Source organism: Sorex fumeus, unplaced genomic scaffold (assembly GCF_029834395.1).
Source record: "Sorex fumeus unplaced genomic scaffold, SorFum_2.1 ptg000061l, whole genome shotgun sequence".
In the NCBI taxonomy this organism is placed as follows: Eukaryota; Metazoa; Chordata; class Mammalia; order Eulipotyphla; family Soricidae; genus Sorex; species Sorex fumeus.
The window spans coordinates 34528756-34541709 of record NW_026606118.1 but is presented as its reverse complement, the minus strand read 5'-3'; the positions used below and the strand labels follow the sequence as shown (position 1 = coordinate 34541709).

Genomic DNA, 12954 nt, shown 5'->3' with positions numbered 1-12954 from the left:
AGACAAACAGGGTGTTCAAACTCAATACATCAGGATCCTCCACGAGCTGTTTTATGGATTCACCACCAGGATCTCACCAATCTATAAGGAAGTGATCATCCATGTCAAGAGAAGGGTTCGGCAGGGTGATACCATTTCACCAAAACTCTTCAGTGCCACCCTCGAGAACGTCATGCAACGACTGGAATGGGAAAGAATGGAAATGAAGATAGACAGTCGGCAGCTACACCACCTCCGCTTCGCTGATGACATCATTCTAATAACACCAAACATCAACCAAGCGGCACAAATGCTAGCTGACTTCGACTGTGAATGTGGAAAGGTTGGACTACAGGTGAATCTCACGAAGACAATGCTTATGAGAAATGGTCTTGTTCCTGATGCTCCATTCACTCTCAATGGAATGAACACCTCCAAATGCAACAGTTACGTGTACCTACGTCGAGAAGTCAACATGATGAATGACCTAGCACCTGAGTTGCGCAGGAGGAAGAGAGCAGCTTGGAACGCCTTCAAGAGTCCCAAATAAATAGTTAAGAGGATGAAGAACCTCTGGCTCTGGGCACATCTCTTCGATTCTACTGTTCTTCCTGCATTAACGTACACCTCAGAGACCTGGGCCCTAGGAAAACAGGATGAGAATGCTATTTTGGTCTCCCAAAAAGGAATCCAAAGAGCTATGCTTGGAGTATCACGCTTCACTCAAATGAGAGAAAAAATCCGGAATTCTGACCTCCACTGATGATCAAGAATCAGGGACTCTGTCTCGTTTGCCAAGGCATCAAAAATCTGATGGGCTGGACGTGTAATGAGATTTGGAGATGATCACTGGACTAGAGCCATTACTGACTGGATTCCACAGGACATCAAAAGATTGCATGGCCACCCACCTACGAGACGGTCAGACTTCTTCATCAATATCCTGAAAGTTTGGTTTGAGGCTCTTTGTGTCCCTAGAATAAGCGGACACCATTAGGCTACATTAGCACTTGTCAGGGACTAATGGAGACGTTACTGGCACCCGCTCGAGCAAATCGATGAGTAACAGGATGTCAAGTGATCAAATGATGTTTAGGAAGATCCAATATTATTAAATGTTATTTCCTTCTCTAGGCTTTCATGGAGTTGGGGATGGGTGATCTCCCTCCATCCCCCTGTTCTTCCTGTAACCTAGTGACCACATCCAGAAACTGCCTCTGGCACCACATAAACTCATAAACCATCCATGATCCAGAGACTCATAAATAAATCTTGAAAGAGATCAACAAGTTGCAGAGATGCTTCTAGACCCCAACGTCACACCATTCAGTCAAAAATTTAACTCCAGCTGTATCACCCATTCCAAATTTTTGAATTCCTGGAGTGATATCTCAGACTCTATACCACTGATATACCAGAAGTAGCACATCACATTAGCTGGGATGAAAAGTAGAAAGCAATCAATCTCGATTAAGAAAATATTAATACACAAGGCTTAACCTGTAACATCATTTTAGTAATCTCTTATACAAGGGCTTAATGGCTCTAGGGTGAGATACAATAATTTTCACATACTTTCTTACAAAGAAATATTTTTTGATCATTTTAGTGAATTATTCATAACAAGCAATATAAAATAAATTATTTAGGGACTGCTATTAGGGCAGACTTGGGTGGTGGTTGAGAAAATTGGAAATAATGTTTGTGGGAAGGTGCAATGGTGGTGGGATTGGGTATTGGAATATTGAATATAATAAATCATCCTGAACAACTTTTTAAAAATGAAATTAAAATTTTAAAAATATGCTATTTTTCTCAATTTGATTGTGATGCATTCCACGTAAAAATCTTAGAAAGGGGCCTATGAGATTGTACAGCAGTGTTAGAGCACATGAGTGGCTTGCACTAGACCTGAGTTTGAGTCCCAGCACCACATGTTCCCTGAACATTACTGGGTGCACTAGGGGAACCCATTAGGGGTTCTCGGTACCACAGGAGTGACTAGCTGTACCTGGCACTTCTGGGATGCTCTCCCCAGCCCTCCCAAAACTAAAAAAAAAGTTATTTTGTAGATATTGACAATCTGATTCTTAAGTTTATGATAGCACAGCGGGTAGGGCATTTGCCTTGCATGCAGCCGACATGACCGACCCAAGTTTGATTCCTCTGCCCCTCTCGGAGAGCCCGGCAAGCTATCTAGAGTATTTTACCCACACTGCAAAGCCCGGCAAGTTACCTGTGATGTATTTGATGTGCCAAACACAGTAACAACAAGTCTCACAATGGAGATGTTATTGGGCCCGCTTGAGCAAATTGATGAACAACGGGAGGACAGTGTTACAGTGCTACATGAAAAGAAAAACACCCAGAGTAGCTAGCACAAAATTAAATAAGTTTAAAAAAGAAAAACCTCAAAAGACCAAGAGTACCTGATTTGAAACTAATTATAAAGCTTCAGTAATTAATCAATGCAATATGGTATTGGTAAAATACTAAATAGATAAATAAAATATACTAGAGAATTCAGAAAAGTACCCGCAAAACCACACAACTATAATCAACTTGTCTTTTCCAATTACATGAAGGAAGGTCAGTAGAGAAAGGATAGATTTTTTTAGTAAGTGATGTGGGAACATTAGACATAAATATAAGAAAATGGATCTAGACACAACTTCTTACCTTTCACAAAATTTTGCTCAAAATGAATCACTAAACACTTATATCTAAATGTAAGATGCATGTGTGACCGAACGTAATCATACAAGTTTGTAACTGTATCTCACGGTGATCCAATAAAACTTCTTAAAAAAAAAAAGTAAAATGCGGCCATCTTTACAACATACAGCCGAAGAGAAGGGCCGCATGGAGGGCGGGAACCACAGATCCCAGAGAAAAAAAAAAAAAGGTTCCAAAAAGAGCCAAGATCACCGGGAAGTCCCAGATGGGGTAGGTACCGCATCCCGCCTCCCCCAGATGGAACCCCGGTGACCAGAAGCCTCTACAACCACAGCTCGAGTATGCGGGAACTGGGACTTTTCCTCAAAACCGCGCAGCTGCTTACGCGGCCGCGCGACATCTCTCTATATACAAAGTGATCAATGGGAAGTAAACCACCCAACCTTTCTCCCTGAAAATCAGAGTTAAGTTTGGAGCACGGCCACAGCCCCAGAAACACAAGGACTTAATGCAGAACCCAGCAGCTTGGAGCAGAAGAGTGAACGGACTATGCGTTAATCCAGGCCATCATGTCTGCCCGGAGGGGAAAGGGTGTTGCCCCATTCGCCCTCTCTTCTCTGGAAAGAAGGATGGCGGCCGCATGGGAGCCTTGTGGACAGCAGGTATGAGCTGGGGGTGTCGGGGCAACTAAAACCTCATGGGAAGGGGGGCGTTCTGGTCCACCCTTCACGCCCTACCGAGGCCACCAGTTGCCCCCCACGAGCGGCTCTCCAACACGGCCACAGCCCCAGAAGCACAAGGACTTAATGCAGAACCCAGCAGCTTGGAGCAGAAAAGTGAAAAGACTATGCGTTAATCCAGGCCATCATGTCTGTCTGGAGTGGAAAGGGTGTTGCCCCATTATTCGCCCTCTCCTCTCTGGAAAGAAAGATGGCGGCCACATGGGAGCCTTGTGGACAGCAGGTATGAGCCGGGGGTGTGTGGGCGACTAAAACCTCATGGGAAGGGGGGTGTTTCGGTCCGCCCTTCACGCCCTACCGAGGCCACCAGTTGCCCCCCACGAGCGGCTCTCCAGCATGGCCACGACTCCAGAACACAGAAACCAATTTCTTAACTCTCTGACTTTCAGTAGAAATACTTCCAGGGTCAATAGGTAAAATAGCAGAAATCCAAAACCAGCATTTAATTCTTGAACCCAGCTGTAGAAAGCAAATCACTTCACAATGCTTTTTCAGCATGTCTGATTGGCGGGGGGGGGGGGGGGGGGGGACTCTAAATAATAGTGGTGAATCTTTTATTGAAACAATGAATCTAATCAAAGCAGATAGAGTGTTAACTAGAATTCATCTGCCTCACAGGGACTGGGAGGGGTGGGGGTGGGGTTTTATTGGGGTTCTTCATGGTAAAAAATAAGTATTGGTAAAGGGAAATGTGTATGATATTTGCATGACTGAGACCTAAACCTGAAAGCTTTGTAACCTTTCCCACAGTGATTCAATAAATAAAAAAAAAAGTAAAATGCAGAACCAAAAACTTTTAAAAATGAAATGAAATAGGAGCTAACTTAGATGTTCTTGAGTTTTGCAATGAGGTTTTAGACACAATGACAAAGCTCAATCCCCTGGGGAAAAATATTAATATCAGACTCCTTTAAAATTAGTAGCTTATGCTCTATAATAGGTTACTGCTAAGAAAACTAAAATTACTTTTTAAAAATGAAAACTCAAATAATCTTTGCTATATGCATATCTGATAAATATTTGTATCAAAAGTGTACAATGGGCTGGAACAATAGTACAGCGGGTAGGGCGTTTGCCTTGCACCCTGCAGACCTAGGTTTGATCCCTGGCATCCCAAATGGTCCCCTAAACACTGACAGGAGTAATTCCTGGGTGCAGAGCCAGGAGTAACCCCTAAGCACCGCTGGGTGTGACAAAAAAACAAAAACAAAAACAAACAAAAAACAAATGAAAAGTGCATAATGAGAGTAAGAGAATAATATCCAAATGCAATAGAAATGAGGGCTAGAAGGAGTGGTCCCTGGCAGAAAATTTGCCACAATGGAGGGAGGGGCAGTTAAGTAAGAGAAGGGACCATTCTGATCATGATATTGGGAAGTTATCTCTCTGGACAAGAACTGGGTGCTAAAAGGAGGTAAAGTGCTATGCATGGTATCCTTTCAGTAATAGAACTGCAAGCCACAGTGTTTAGAAAGTAAAAAGAAATGTGTCTGCCATGGAGGGTGGTATGTGAGGGGAACTGAAGAAATCGGTGGAGAGAAGTGGACACTGGTGATGGGATGTGTGCTTGAACACTAAAGCTCAATCATGAGCAACTTTGTAACTTTGTACCACACAGTGATCCAATAATATTTTTTTTAAATATTAAGAACAGGGGGAAACAGCATACAAAGAACACTTAAAACTCATAAACAACCAATCTAACTAAAAAAAAAAAAGAAGGAAAATAGAGGGACCAGAGAGATAGTTCAGAGGTTTAGTACAGTGGGTATGGTGCTTGCTTCACATTTCACATGAGGCCGACCGAGTATAACCTCCAGCATTCCATTCGGTCATCTCCCACCTCCCAGCCCACCAGGAGAAATACCTAAGTACAGAACCAAAAGTAACTCTTGAGCATCGCTGGGTGTGGCCCAAAAACTGAATCTAAAAAAATTTAAATAAAATGAGCAAAGAAGCAGAAGAGATCCTAAACCAAAGTATATAAGCAGATGGCACATAAGCATATGAGGCGATGTTGTGCATGTGATGAAAGATATTATGAAAATAAACTTGACACCACCCATCAATAGGCAGTCACAAATTACAAAAATAAATGAGTACCCCTGCGCATCTTAGAATGGCTAAAATTAAAAAAAAATCAAGACATGAACTGTATCCCAGAAAAAAATACAAAACAAGATAGGCTTTCGTTGTTAAAAAATACTCATAGCATAACTGTGATAGCACACACACACACACACACACACACACACACACACACACACAGTCACTCAACTGGAAATAAAATATCAGAAAAGTTCAACATAATGCATACATGCACAAAATGTAATGTTTTTAGTGAAATATAATTGACATACAACATATGCTATAGATTTTTTTTTGCCTTTTAGGTCACACCGGAGATACATAAGGGTTACTCCTGGCTCTGCACTCAGGAATTACTCCTTGTGGTGCTAGGGGACCATATGGGAGGCTGGGAATTGAACTCAGGTCAACTGCATGCAAGGCAAATGCCCCACCCACTGTGCTATCGCTCCAGCCTCATGCTGGAGCAACTAAGAGAAATAAATTATGGCTATTAGAAACAACGAAAGTTAATTACAGAACAAAATAGACTCAGGAAAAAAACTGCAAACTTTCAACTGTTATGTGGTGCATGAAGCCATTTTAAAAATGCAACTATATAGATCTGGCAAAACAATTATTGGAAAACTAAGAGAAACCTAAACTCGAGTTGGGAGCAGAAGTTTTAGAAGGGTGAGGTAGAAGGCGAAAGTTCCACAAGTGGGCTTCATTATCTTATGACTGTGTCCTAGTTTTATATATTATTTTTCCATGCTAAATACAATATCAATGGAACATTCAAAAAGGGCTCTATATAACCTGAGATAGAGAAACATGATCCCAAAGAATTTCTATGATTTTTATTTCTAAAAATGTTCAAGACCAGTGTTATCTCTCATGCCACTAAAAAAATTACCAATCACGTATCCTCCAAAGACTAAAGTTTAATTAATGTAATTTCTTATTAGATACTTATAAAATGTACCTTTAGTTAACAGAACAAGTTGTATTCTCAAAATGTTAAAAATTATTTAAAAAATAGTCTTGACTTTGGAAACATTGAGCTTTAGTACTAATGTTTAATAGTAATATAAATAGCAAGGCCAGGCTCTGTTAAGATAATTAGTGTTCTGTGACAATGAATCATGTTGCCTGCATATTAAGGAATGCTTATTGTTTTATTATTTATGCATTCAGTTCATCCTAAAGTGATATCAAAATCCTCTAGGCCCAGGGTCAGATCACACCCTCTCCACTTCCAGTAAACATTGTTATCAGACCCACGTGAAGAATGTTCCCACAGGCGCTGACACATGTACCGATAAGGAACTAGTTCTTTATTAAAATCAATAGCCTGGGTTATATTTTGAATTCAAAGACCTTTAGTTCATACTCGCTAGACGCTCATAGCATCAAAGACTGAATGAAGATCAGCAAAACTGAACAAACTTATTTTACTACCTTAGCAGATTTTTTAATTAGCTCCATGAAGTGTTACTGAATAGCTACAATTATTAGCTTAAGAAGTCAAGATTTACATTTTTTAAATGAATGAAATCAAAACACGATACCTGAAATGCCCAATGTGCTATTTATTAAAATATGGGAAGAGGGGTCCAAGAGAGATAGCACAGTGAGTAGGGTCTTGTCTTGTATACGACTGACCCAGGTTAGATTCTCAGCACCCCTTATGATCCCCTGAGGCCCACCAGGAGTGGTCTCTGAGCACATAGCCAGGAGTAAGCTCTGTGCACTGCAGGTGTGGTCCCAAAATCTGAAATAATAATATTAATAAAATTTTAAAAAATGAAAGAATATATTTTAATACTTGTCAGAGAAAACAGTGTTGTCAGAGAGTGTTTTCTTGACATTGTATAGAAGCAGGAATTATTTCCTAGTTTATTAATTTTTCTAAAGGTTTTTTAAATAAAAACCTTCATAAAGCTTCTGTTTTTGCCAAAACAATATAAGATTTTAAGTTAAAAATAGCTTTTTAATATTTTGTGATTTTTTTCAGACAATAATAATTTTTATCAAATGGCATTTCCAATTTTAGTCAGCTTTCTGTGGCTAAGATGGAATAGAATTTTTTTCTGGAAAACCAACATAAACTATTTTAATAACATTGAATGTATAAAAAGTGGCAGAGAAAGAATAATATCTATTTTCCATGCCATGGAAGCTGATGTTTACTAACAGATTCTGTGGTCCTGGCTTTGTTTTAGTATCTGCATGTTTCTCATTTAATCCTCCTATCTGGAAGAAGTTGTTAGTACCATTAGACCCATTTTACATATAATATTTGGAGCCTTAGAAGTTTTATACTATTTGTACTTATGAATTCTAGTATCAAAAACCTAGATTACTCCTGAAAATTAGTAAATACTAAGTGTAAATCAATGCAATATGACGAATATATAAGAATACTGGAGAAATTTAGGTACTGACAATCCTGTTAGCAAATTTTGTTCCTTCCAAGGAAGATCAATGATTTGAGGAATGATATGAGAAAATTATCTTTTCCTGTTCTCTTCCAAGTTTCTTTCTTTACATCATTCCTTGAGCATTCTGTTGAATCTCAGTTCCTCATGGAATACTACATACGCCCTCACCAATCATTACCATACCTTTGACTATCTAAATACTGATTGATTAAAAAAAATTAAGAAACATTTAATTCCCACTCTAGATCAACTATAAGTAGGTACATGAGACAGGATTCCGTTCTAACAGGGAGAAAATTGTTAGTTAAATGGTGCATGCAAATGTAATCTGTTGGTGCTACAGTGCTCTCTCTGCTCATGAGCACTCTCAGGAGTTACTTGGAATTTCTATATGCCCTGTGACTGGTCTTGAGGCATTTTCTACTGTGTGTATCTTTCATTCTCTTGGATTCTGAAAACACCATTATGTCTAAATAAGGTGATAAATTAGTATAGAAGATGCTTTCCTCAAAGTTAAGTACCTTCATAGACCTCACTAATGAGGCATAATATTTGCATGTATTTATAGCAAAGTCTAAAATAACTTCAACTTTTAAGAGTATCAGGTTTTACCCTTGAAATACTTTCAAGATATCTATGTCATCAAAAGATGAGATCATATTTAAAACATTACATTAAAACAGAAAATTGTTGATGTGCACTAAATTACTTGCCCCAACAAATGTAATAGTTTGCTCTATTTGCAAGAGTAAATATTAGATATTTTTGCCTCAAGAATTAATGAATTATCTTTTTAATTACAGTGATTTTTGTAAAGGTAATTATTTTACAAGTTTTCACTATCACTGGCTCAAAGGACTGAGCTCATACTTTGTATATAGGGGGCTTGAGTTTGATTCCTGTTACAATATATATCTCTGACACAGAACTAGGTGTACCCCAAGCACTACTGGGCATGAGAGAAAAACAAACAAAAAATTATTTTCTCACTATTAGACACATAATTGGGTTTCAAAATCCTTAGCAATCAGCATTTTAATTTTTATAAAACTGTCCTGAGGAAATAATTAAATGTGGGCATAAAATCTAAGTATAAGCACAATGTAATTTAGCATTATTTGTATAATACTAAAAGAAAATCATTGTTATAGAAATGAAATATCCAATGAAAGGATAATGAACTGCTAGAAAAAATAATTACTATAATGAAATAGCTAATAGTGTGGGGACATGTTAAGTTAAAAAAGAAAAGTGCTAGCAGACAACTTTCTAAATTATCTTAAAGTTGTCTGCTAGCACTTATCTTTTCTTTTTTAACTTGAAAAAGGGAATGCTTCTCTTAATCATACTTATTTTTTGTGACTGTAATTCACTATGCAATATATTAGAATTAGGTTTGAGAGTGAAATTTGCTTTTCTATGCTGGCTACACATAGAACCATACTCACATGGAGCTGGAGGTGGAGTAAGGAAAAAGAGAGCGAGAGAAAGACAAAGAGAGGGATAGTAGATGATGCCTGGATTCCTGATGCCTTCAAGTAGTGTATCTATGTTGTCATTGATACCACTGAATTACTTCTCTTTATACTCAAACTGATGCCATTGCATTATAAAATACATTACAATCAGATAACAAAAGAAAATACAGATAGACTTTTAACTTTGAAAATAGATCTAAGTTTTCTTTCTTATACCCTTGCATAGGGCTAGAGCTATAGCACAGTGGTAGGGCATTTGCCTTGCACGAGGCCGGCCAGGCAGGCCCGAGTTCGATCCCTCCACCCTCTTGGAGAACCCACAAGCTACCGAGAGTATCTCGCCTGCGCGGCAGAGCCTGGCACGCTATTCGTGATGCATTCGATATGCCAAACACAGTAACAACAAGTCTCACAATGATGGAGACATTACTGGGCCCACTTGAGCAAATCGATGAAAAATGGGAGGACAGTGCCTCTATCCTTGGGTAGTGGAAAAAGTGTGTTTTAGACGTATTGTATAAATATAATTCAACACAATGATTTAAGAAGTCTCTGCAAATAACTCACAGACTAGGGATAAGTGTTTTATACATTGGCCCCTCTTTGCTCCTATCCAAAATGATGCCTCAGAATTCAGAGGACTTCTAGCAATGTAGGTGTCCTCTTGGCATCCATTACTGAAATATGCAGCTAATTTCACTTAAAATCTGATTTCTTACAATTGTGCTAGCCTGGTAAGCACAGCCTAATGATCTATCCATTTCTTTGCCTTTCTATTTTTGTGGGGTCCTTGAATTTGATTGATCTGGTGGTACATTATTCAGCTTCAGTATATCATCTTAAAGATAGTGATCTCTTCCAACATTTAAATGCTAACTCATTTCTAACTACCCTTTGGGGGAGACATTTATCAGATTCTAGAATCTCATCTATGCCCTGTGGAAACTGAGGATGGTGTGAGAGAGTAAAATTCAGAACCACTGTCTCTCTCAGTAAAAGGTGGGAATCTCTCATAAATAAGATGAACTCTCTTACTCTTCAAAATGGAAAATGAACAGTGCCTTTCCCCTTTGTATCTCATTTCTTGCCTCTTCATTCAAGACTTCGGTCAAGGAAGGAATACAGTGTTATGTCTCACCATAGACTTGGTTCTTTTATTCCCCTGTTTTCCTCTACTCCCAAGCCACCAGGCTCACAAATAAAGACTTTCTCCTTGTCTTTCTTAACATTCTCTTACATTATATGCTTTCTCTTCCCGTGATCATATTTAACCATTTCCCTTTGCTAGGGTTGTGTAACTGATGAGGGAGAGAAGAAGTGTTCTGGTAAAAGAGGGAACAGGATTGTAGAATATGTATTAGAATTAAAGTGGGCTCTTGTTGCTGGGAGACCATAAGACAAAGATCAGAGATACACAACAGCATGCATTTTATTCTCTATCTGTAATACACACATATACTCAAGAATCCTTTAAATCACTCTCTTCTGGTTTGAGACTCGAAGAAGGGCTGTCTTCACATTGACCTAGAGTCTTCATTATAGAAGGCTCAATTTAAAAGACCAGAGGATAATGCTTTTTCATGTTTTTTGAGGTTCATCTACCCCTTTGAGATCCTTACACATTATGGATAGGGTTGCTTCTAGTGTTTTCTTGTAGTTACTAGGCTTAAGTACATGGGAGATGCCTTCAACTTCTTCAGTGAGAAAAGAAAAGAAATTTAAAAAGTACCTGAAAGACAGTTACTACTACTCCATTGTTCTCATGTTACTACAGAGGTTGGATCTGAGGGATATTTGAAGAAGGGATAAAACTGTCTCTTGACACTTAAATCAATCTTTTCCACAATGGTTTCCTTAACCAAATGGATCACGCTTCCTCTAATTATATGTATCGTAGTGTCTATTATAGTCACAGTTACGGTCCTCCAGTTGTTCATCAATTTGCTTGAGCGGGCCCAGCAATGTCTCCATCGTGAGACTGGTTACTGTGTTTGGCATATCGAATACGTCACGGGGAGCTTGCCAGGCTTTGCTGTGCAGGCGAGATACTCTCGGTAGCTTGCTGGGCTCTCTGAGAGGGGTGGAAGAATCGAACCCGGCTCAGCTGGACCGGCTGCACGCAAGGCAAACGCCCTACTGCTGTGCTATTGCTCTAGCCCGTCTATTGTAGTCTAACTTATAAATTAGAAATGTTAGAAAATTAAAAATTGGAATGATTTTATTTGTGTGTAAAATAAAAAGGTTTTGTTGAGAGAGGATACTAATTCTAAGAAAATACAGGATTCTCTTGGGAGAAAGAAAAAAAGACAAGAGAGATAGTTTAGGGGGTTAAGGTGTTTGCCGCACAATGCTGTTGAGACTGGTTCAATCCTCTAGCACCATGAGAAGTCACTCCTGAGTACAGATGTATAGACTCTGAGAACAGAGAGATATGGCCCCAAATCTAAAATACTCTAGGGAAGAGAAACAATGTACCCCAGGTCAGGATGTAAATACTCTAGGGAAGAGAAACAATGTACCCCAGGTCAGGATTTGAGTAATTTCAGAATCAGTGCTAATAACCAATTTGATTTCACGTGCTATTTGCCACACTCTTAAGAGACTCTACAGTTTAACCATTAAAATAATAAGCATTAAAGATGAAGTAATTTAATAAAACTCAAAATAAAGTATTAAGTATGAAAATCAGATCAATATTTAGATACAGAAAATTTTGATTATTTAATTAGAAAAAGTAAGGGTAGATTAAAAAACATGTTAAGAAAACACTTGGAAAAAAATTAGCTCATACCAAAGTGAAAACTATATTTTATCTTTTATCAGTGGAGTAACAGACACAGATCAAGATCCAGTAGACTGCTAAGTTTTAATACAAATCAACATTTCTCCAAAGCCCAGGCTGCATCTACTAAGTGCCATAACATTTTCCTTCTTTATTCTCTTATTCACTGAAAACTCTTGTATTCTACCATGTAAACTGTCAAAAATGGTGCTTCATTGTGATTATAAGACTAAGAACAAAGCACCTACTCATCTATTATGATGATTTTAGTCATTTGAAATAGAGAAGCAGCCTTTATTTCCAAGCCATGTGAAGAGCTTCAGAGAAAAAATTTTGGGAAGTATCATTTCATATATTGTCTTAACCTTGTCATTTCCTACAGCACCCGGTATTCCCAGGCGGTCTCCCATCCAAGTACTAACCAGGCCCGACCCTGCTTAGCTTCCGAGATCAGACGAGATCGGGCGCGTTCAGGGTGGAGCGATAGCACAGTGGGTAGGGCGTTCGCCTTACAAGCGGCCAACATGGCCGACCCGAGTTCGATTCCTCCGCCCCTCTCGGAGAGCCCGGCAAGCTATCGAGAGTATTTGATATGCCAGACACAGTAACAATAAAGTCTCCAATGGAGACGTTACTGGGCCCGCTCGAGCAAATCGACGATCAACGGGAGGGCCTTTACCTTTACCTTTACCTTGTCATTTCCAAGGAGACAGGACTCTACGTCCACTTTTCTATCCAGCTGTCCTGCTGACATACTGACAGCCCTTCATGCACTGGATTTATCAAAG

At 39.0% G+C, this 12954-nt stretch overlaps 1 pseudogene; it reads right to left on the bottom strand.

Moving 5' to 3' along the window:
• Positions 1 to 12539: 12539 nt before the first annotated feature.
• LOC130034799 (uncharacterized) lies at positions 12540 to 12655 on the bottom strand (annotated as a pseudogene).
• Between the last annotated feature and the right edge of the window lie 299 nt (positions 12656 to 12954).